Below are 9,656 nucleotides of genomic sequence, written 5' to 3' on the forward strand. Positions count from 1 at the left end.
TTCCTCTTATTTCCATGAGTCTCCATTCTAGCGCCTCCTTAAGCTGCATTGTTTCTGCAATGCTCTAAAGCCCAAAATTGCGTCATGCTACCACATGTCACCTTTCTGACATTTTCTCACTTTGTAGCGCTTTCGCGAGGCTCCAAGACCCAAAATTGTGCCATGTAGCGGGGGTCCCCACCTTTCCTGCTATGGTTACAATTTAGATTTTAGGGTTATGGTTAGAATCAAGGTCAATTCTAGAGTTTATAGAATATTTAGAGTTAAGATTAGGGATTAAATATACATGAGGGTTAGCATTGGGTTGTATGATAATTATAGTTAGGATTATAGTTAGATATATCATTTAGATTAGGTTTTAGTCAGGGTTTAATTAGACTTCAGATTAGGGTGAGGATCAAGGTGAAGTCTATATTAGGGTTGATATCATTGTAGGATTGAAACTAATATTAGTGTTAACATTGAAATTATGATTAGGGGTAAGGTAAAGATTTATATTTGGTCATGATTGTGGTTTGTGCTAGGATTAGGGTCTAAGCTATGATTAATTTTATGATTGTAACTTTAGGGTTAGTGTTTTGTTTAAGTTTATGATTATGGTTACAACTATGGTTTATGGTTCAAGTTTAAAGTTGGGAATGTAATTAGGATCAGGGATTAGTAAATTTTTTAAGAGTTCGGTTATAGGTTTACACCATGGTTAGGACCTTGGGACTGGATTTAGAGTTTAATATCATGGTTATCCCTATAGTTAGGTTTAGGATTTTGATCAATATTCTAGAGTTTTTTTTTACATTATGGTTAAGGGTTAGATTTTAGGGTTAGGACTATAACCAATATTAGTGTGTAGGTTTTGGTTTAGATTATGGTTTGGGCTGAGATTTTCGTTATGATTAGAGTTTAGAATATCAATAGGGATATGTTTTAGTGCTATAATTATAGTTTAATGTTGGATTATAGTTAGATTGTACATCATTTTTGGGGTTAGGGCTAAGGTAGGGGTTGTTGTTAGGGTTAACTAAGGATGGCAATTAGGATGGTTTATCATTTCAAGTAGGAAAAAAAACTCATATTGATTCAAAAACAAAGAAATTATACTTCAAAAATATTTTTCTATGTCATAATAGATTCATTTATTTTAATTATTGTATTAGTTAATTAGTTGTTTGATGTTTCAAAGTAAACATGGCTTATTTTATTTAAATTTAAATAATATTATTGTTTTGAATTGAATTTAGCTTAATTGTTAATGATCATATTTATATTTCTAATATTAACTCCAATTTGATCAAAGACCAAATATATTTTTGGTATTTTTGTAAACGAACTTGCTTAACACTTCCCTATTTCAAAGTTAATAAAATATGATTTCTATTGTCTTAGATTTGAGAGTAAGTATATTAAATAAGTAATAATAAATGAACATTATGATTAATATATTTCTAAAATAAAAATATATTACTTAAATTTTTTTTTACTTTGAATGAATAAAGTACTCATTTACTTGTAAATTTTAAAAATAGAAATTAATCTACATATATATAAAATATTTATTCTTTTTCCTATTTGCATACAAATTAATTAAAATCTAAACTTTAAACTACATAAATATTTTTAAAATATATATCCATCAATAAATAGTTTAGAATAAAGTAAAATCTAAAAATTAGACACATATAGAATCTTTTTAATTTCTAGATACATGTTCTTCTAATTTATTTCTACAAACATGCAACTGATAGTTCTATTATCCATTTTTTTCCATTCTAAAAAAATCTAGATGTAAATAGAACTTTTTTAGATGCATGCAATCTTTCTAATTTTTTCTACATACATATATTAACATTTCTATTTTCTATTTTGTTTTTACATTATGGTTATTTCAATCAAAATATCTAGATGTAAATAGAATTCTTTTCAAAAAAATTTATTTAAATTTAAATAATATTATTGTTTTGAACTGAATTTAGCTTAATTGTTAATGATCATATTTATATTTCTAATATTAACTCCAATTTGATCAAAGACCAAATATATTTTTGGTATTTTTGTAAACGAACTTGCTTAACACTTCCCTATTTCAAAGTTAATAAAATATCATTTCTATTGTCTTAGATTTGAGAATAAGTATATTAAATAAGTAATAATAAATGAACATTATGATTAATATATTTCTAAAATAAAAATATATTACTAAAAACTTGTTTACTATAAATGAATAAAGTACTCATTTACCTGTAAATTTTAAAAATAGAAATTAATCTACATATATATAAAATATTTATTCTTTTTCCTATTTGCATACAAATTAATTAAAATCTAAACTTTAAACTACATAAATATTTTTAAAATATATATCCATCAATAATTAGTTTAGAGGAAAGTAAAATCTAAAAATTAGACACATATAGAATCTTTTTAATTTCTAGATACATGTTTTTCTAATTTATTTCTACAAACATGCAACTGATATTTCTATTATCCATTTTTTTCCATTCTAAAAAAATCTAGATGTAAATAGAATTTTTTTAGATGCATGCAATCTTTCTAATTTTTTCTACATACATATATTAACATTTCTATTTTATATTTTGTTTTTACATTATGGTTATTTCAATCAAAATATCTAGATGTAAATAGAATTTTTTTCAAAAAACCTAGATGTATATAGAATTCTTTTAATTTTTTACATACATAAAATCTTTCTAATTTTTTTCTACATACATAAAAGAATAATTTCTATTTTCTATTTTTTATTTTCTATTTAAAAAAAAAAGCTATCATAAAGATTGATAAAAAAATTGATTGCATATGCATTCTTTATTTTGTGCACTAAATGCATTAATTTTTTTCATTTATCTAATGATTTTGAATGAACTTTGTCTCATCTTGGCATTGCATCTTCCAAAGATGAGTAAGCAATATCAAGATATAAAATATCAAAGTTGAAAATATTAAAATGAATGACTAAAATATCAAATGCTCAGGATGCAGGGCAGAAATAAGTTGTGTTGAAGTGTATTTTATTGATTAAATGATGACTTTTATATTGAATTACTAAATTACCAAATCTACCCACCCCATTGTAAAACTTAATTGTTTTGTTTCAAACGTGATTAAATTAAAAATGGAAAATCTACACAACATAGATCTGTTCTGCATAATGCATATTTTAAAACTATGTAAAAGATTTGTTGTTCTGCATAATACAGATTTTAAAACTATGTAACAACAATTTATTCCTGACTTCCAACTATTTGTATCTTCTCTAATATAAATTATTTTGTTCATATCATACATTATATAATGAAATTAAATCCATACCAATTGGTATTAATTAAAATAATAGAAAACATCCATCTTTAACCCTCACCACTTTTTATAGTTACCCTAATTTCTTCATCAAATGAGTTGTCAAGCAGGCCTCTGGCATAGCTCACATTTGATGGCCATAGGGCAGTATTAGTGGGGGTATAAGGCGTGAAAAGGAAATTTAAGGGCCAAAGAAAAGTAAGGCTTTCTCAATGATTACACTCTGGATAACCCTAAGAAAGTCATTTGACAGGAAGCTCGACCGTTGAATTTAATATATTCATATCAATGATTTTGCAGCGTAAGACACAAAATTATCTCAAATTATTGGTAATCAGTCTCGCCAAACAAGTGGCCATCGAAATTTCGAAAACAAGTAAAAGAAATTAGAAAGCTCCTCGTAACAATCTCCGTGAAATAATCAACCAAAACATCAAGAGACGGCGACAAAAGTGGGTCCATGTTCCATTCTCTTTATACAGCTCGAAGTGCCCTGCGGATTGCTGCAAAGAGAAGCCACAGTAGCCCAAAAACAGGGATTGGGAAATCTTAAACTCTGTAAAATTTCTTGCAAGCAATCTTTGTTCTGTCTTCGACTGAAAAGGAAAAAAAGAATTTCAGATCTGAGATTGTTTAGATTGCCCTATTCGATTCAAAAAGCCATGGAAGTCACCGCAATTACATCTCCAAGAGGCCTAATGTGCCCTGATTCAGTACCCACATGCTTATCTCCACGGAAAACTCTGCAGAGGTCCTCCAGTGGCCTCAATTTCGGTCATATGAACAGAATTCTAAATCTAAATGAAATTAATTAAAATTGAAATATAAATCAAAGTAGAATATTATAACTAATTTTGAATTTCAATTTACTTCTACATCTAAATCTAAATGAAAATGTAAATAAAAAATAGAAATCTCACCTGCAAAAATGTTACTCCAAAACCTCAATTTACTCCTATTCAAAAACTCCAATCTAATCCTCCAATAACCTCCACCTCTTCCTTCCTGCAAAAAAATAAAATGAAAATGAAATGAGGAGTCTTGGTTTTATAACTTCTGAGAGGCTCCTCATATCCCCCAACAGACGTCTCTTCACATTCCACGAATTTGTTTCAAATTCCCCCACTCCCCGCAAAAAATAAGCATGAATGTGCATGCAAAATTATATTTAACAAAAAAAAAACCATATTGAAATTATTTCGCCCCTATTTTTTCGTGCCCTATTTTTTCGGGTCCTACTTTTTCGGGCCCTACTTTTTCGGGCCTATTATTTCGGCCAGCTATTATTTCGGGAATTCCTTTTTAATATTTAATTTCGATGTTTATAACTGCTCCCAATTCTTTTTTATTGACAAGGAATCTTGGCATATTCCTGTGCTAGGCATTTGTGCTGCCATTGTATAGAACGCCTCTCAACGTAATTATATTATTTAAAAATTTCTTAAAGTAAATATATGAACTTAGAAACTTGCTTCTTTTATTTGAAACTTTTGTATAGATTACTAATTTATAATTATAAGTCTTTCATAGAGAATTTTACATAGATGACTAATTTATATAATAATTGTCTAAAATATAAAATATTTAAATTTAAAATGATCTATTAAATTATTTTTAAATTAAAAAAATTGACAATCAACTTTTTTTTTAAATGTAAAATGAAAGGTATGAAAAAAAATCTAGATGTCATAAAAAATATATGGAGTGGCTGTCAAATTCCAAGCCTGCTTAGGAGTGCCAAATTCACCAAGGTAGATGTAATCTAAGGTTTTGGATATGGAGGGTCAAAATGCACCTGCATAATCAATTTGTGTGTATTTTTTTAGAAATTAAAATTCATAAAACTGTTATATGTAATTTTTAAAGTAATTAATAAAAGTGCATTTTGGTCCTTGTATAGAGAGTGTCATAGTCTAATAGGGAGAGATTCGAAGTTGATAATTGGCATTAAAAAGTGTATATTGCAACAAGTGTTACATAACAACTTGTATTTGTGTAAGTTATAGTAGTTTAATTAGATATAAAATAGATATAAAAATCTAATAGTTGGGTTAAATTAATATAAAATAGATATGAAATTAAACCTAAGGGTTAAATTAAAATTGAAAACCTTAGGGCTAATATTAATATATCTATTTTATATCTATTTTATATCTAATATATATATTAATTTTAATTAGATATAAAATAGATATAAAAATCTAATAGTTTGCCTCAAGATCCTTGACCCATTTTAAGACTTATAATTTAAGGTGATCCATTCCATGTGCAAGCCATCTTTTATACACACTTTCAAGCATGCAAGTCATCATTTTATGTATGTAAAAAATTAAAAGAATTCTATATACATCTAGATTTTCTGAAAAGAATTCTATTTACATCTAGATATTTTGATTGAAATAACCATAATGTAAAAAAAAAAATATAAAATAGAAATCTTAATATATGTATGTAGAAAAAATTAGAAAGATTGCATGCATCTAAAAAAATTCTATTTACATCTAGATTTTTTTAGAATGGAAAAAAATCGATAATAGAAATATCAATTGCATGTTTGTAGAAATAAATTAGAAAAACATGTATCTAGAAATTAAAAAGATTCTATATGTGTCTAATTTTTAGATTTTACTTTATTCTAAACTAATTATTGATGGATATATATTTTAAAAATATTTATGTAGTTTAAAGTTTAGATTTTAATTAATATGTATGCAAATAGGAAAAAGAATAAATATTTTATATATATGTAGATTAATTTCTATTTTTAAAATTTACAAGTAAATGAGTACTTTATTCATTTAAAGTAAACAAGTTTTTAAGTAATATATTTTTATTTTAGAAATATATTAATCATAATGTTCATTTATTATTACTTATTTAATATACTTACTCTCAAATCTAAGACAATAGAAATGATATTTTATTAACTTTGAAATAGGGAAGTGTTAAGCAAGTTCGTTTACAAAAATACCAAAAATATATTTGGTCTTTGATCAAATTGGAGTTAATATTAGAAATATAAATATGCTCATTAACAATTAAGCTAAATTCAGTTCAAAACAATAATATTATTTAAATTTAAATAAAATAAGCCATGTTTACTTTGAAACTTCAAACAACTAATTAACTAATACAATAATTAAAATAAATGAATCTATTATGACATAGAAAAATATTTTCGAAGTATAATTTCTTTGTTTTTCAATCAATATGAGTTTTTTTTTCTACTTGAAAAGATAAACCATCCTAATTGTCATCCTTAGTTAACCCTAACATCAACCCCTACCTTAGCCCTAGCCCCAACAATGATGTGCAATCTAACTATAATCCAACATTAAACTATAATTATAGCACTAAAACATATCCCTATTGATATTCTAAACTCTAATCATAACGAAAATCTCAGCCCAAACCATAATCTAAACCAAAAACCTACACACTAATATTGGTTATAGTCCTAACCCTAAAATCTAACCCTTAACCATAATGTAAAAACAAACTCTAGAATATTGATCAAAATCCTAAACCTAACTATAGGGATAACCATGATATTAAACTCTAAATCCAGTCCCAAGGTCCTAACCATGGTGTAAACCTATAACCGAACTCTTAAAAATTTTACTAATCCTTGATCCTAATCACATTCCCAACTTTAACCTTGAACCATAAACCATAGTTGTAACCATAATCATAAACTTAAACAAAACCCTAACCCTAAAGGTACAATAATAAAATTAATCATAGCTTAGACCCTAATCCTAGCACAAACCACAATCATGACCAAATATAAATCTTCACCTTACGCCTAATCATAATTTCAATGTTAACCCTAACATTAGTTTCAATCCTACCATGATATGAACCCTAATATAGACTTCACCTTGATCCTTACCCTAATCTTAAGTCTAATTAAACCATGACTGAAACCTAATCTAAATGATATATCTAACTATAATCCTAACTATAACTATCATACAACCCAACGCTAACCCTCATGTATATTTAACCCTAATCTTAACTCTAAATATTCTATAAACTCTAGAATTGACCTTGATTCTAACCATAACCCTAAAATCTAAATTGTAACCATAGCATGAAAGGTGGGGACCCCCACTACGTGGCACAATTCTGGGTCTTGGAGCCTCGCGAAAGCACTACAGAGTGAGGAAATGTCATAAAGGTGACATGTGGTAGCATGACGCAATTTTGGGATTTAGAGCATTGAAGAAACAATGCAGTGTAAGGAGGCGCTAGAATGGAGACTCATGGAAAGAAGAGGAAAGACTTTCATGTCGCTGGCAGAAAACTACGAAAAGAGATAACATGATGTGTTAACCTCCCACAAAAAATGCAAGGTTGACCACAAGGGGGAATTTGGTTTCCCCAAAAATGAATGATGGTCATCGATGAAGGTCTTCCTCTCGAAATAGACGGCATAGATGGATCGTGAATCCTCACCAATGAAGGATTAAGTCACAACCATCGATGTAGATTCTCCCCTCAAAAAGAATGACTAAGATTCAACGAGGAAACTCCTCCTAATGAAGGATTAAGTCACATTCATTGATCAAGATTGGCTTTATTTCCAATGGATGACTAAGATGTAGTGAAGAGATTCCTCCCAACGAACAAAGAAAATAGCACAAAAGGTGCGAACCCCCTCCATGTGGCACAATTTTGGCTCTCAAAGACTCATGAAAGCATTGTGGAGTGAGGAAATGTTGGAAAGGCAATGCATCGTAGCATCATGCAATTCTGGGCTTCAGAGAATTGAAGAAACAATGTAGCATGACGATGCATCAGAATGGAGATGCATGGCAGCATCTTGTACAATTCTAGGCTTTAGAGTGTTTTGAAGACACTAGCGTATAAAGAAACGTTAGAATGGGAATGCATGGCAACATCTTGCACTTTTGGGAAGATGGGAAGATAGCTCGCAAAGAAATAAGAGTTATCGAATCTCATAGCATGAATCAACCTGACCAAGAAAAAATGGTCCAGTGTGGTCAATGAAGAAACCGAGCCAACACAAAATGTTAGTCGCCAACTTTAGTGATGTTAACCCTTTGCAAAGAACATATCCCATTTAAGGTCTCTCAGATCAGACATCAATGATGGGCTGAATAGGGGGAAAAAATAGCACACAATGCCCTCCTAAATGAAATTCTAAATGTAACCCTAACCCTAACCCTAACTATAACTGTAACCCTATCCCTACCACTAATTGTAACCCTGAATCTAACTCTACCATAATTGGACTTTAACCCTAACTATAACTGTAACCCTAAACCTAACTCTAACCTTAACCGTAACCATAACTATAACCATAACCGTAACGCAAAACCTAACCCTAATTGTAGCTAGAATTCTAATACTCCGTCTACCCCTAACTCAAACTATAGACCTAACTATAACTCTAACTCTAACCCTAACTCATATTCTAACCCTAAACTTAACCCTAACCTTGAACCTAACCCTAACCCTAAGCCTAAGCCTAACCCTTTGTCTACCCCTATCTCTAACCCTAACCCTAACCCTAACCCTAACCCTAAATCTAACCCTAAATCTAACTCTTGCTGGAAATCTAACTCTACCATAATTAGACTCTAACCCTAACCCTAACTTTAATCCTAACTGAAACCCTAACCCTAACCCTAACTCTAACCTTAACCTTGACTCAATCCCCTTACCCTAACCTTAACATTGATATAACTCTCTCTATATATAACCCTAACTCTAAATATAAACCTAACCCTAACCCTAACCCTAACCCTAACCCTAAATCTAACTCTAACCCTAACTGTAAGCGTAACCCTACCCCTACCCATAACTCTAACTGTAAATCTAACTCTACCATAATTGGATTTTAATTTTAACCCTAACCCTAACTCTAACCTTAACCTTGACTCAAAACTCTAACCCTAACCCTAACTCTAACATTAACCCAACTGTAAAATTAACTCTATTGGTAACTCAAACCCTAAACCTAACCCTAATTCTAACCCTAACTCTAACTATAGCTCTAGCTCTAACCCTAACTCTAACCATAACTCAAACTCAAACCCTAAATCGAACCCTAATCCTAACCCAAATTATAATGCTCTGTCTACCCCTAACTCAAACTATAACCCTAACCCTAACTCAAACTCTAACCCTAACTCATACTCTAACTCTAAACCTGACCCTAGCCCTAACCCTAACCCAAAACCTTACCCTAACCCTATCTATAACCCTAACCCTAACCCTAACTCTAATCCTAATCTTAACCCTAATTCAAATCCTAACACTAACCTTAACCCCACCCCTAACTCTAACCATAAATCTAACTCTACCATAATTAGAAT

The sequence above is a fragment of the Cupressus sempervirens genome, chromosome 8, assembly GCF_028749045.1.
Source record: "Cupressus sempervirens isolate cs-2001-9-10 chromosome 8, ASM2874904v1, whole genome shotgun sequence".
NCBI lineage: Eukaryota > Viridiplantae > Streptophyta > Pinopsida > Cupressales > Cupressaceae > Cupressus > Cupressus sempervirens.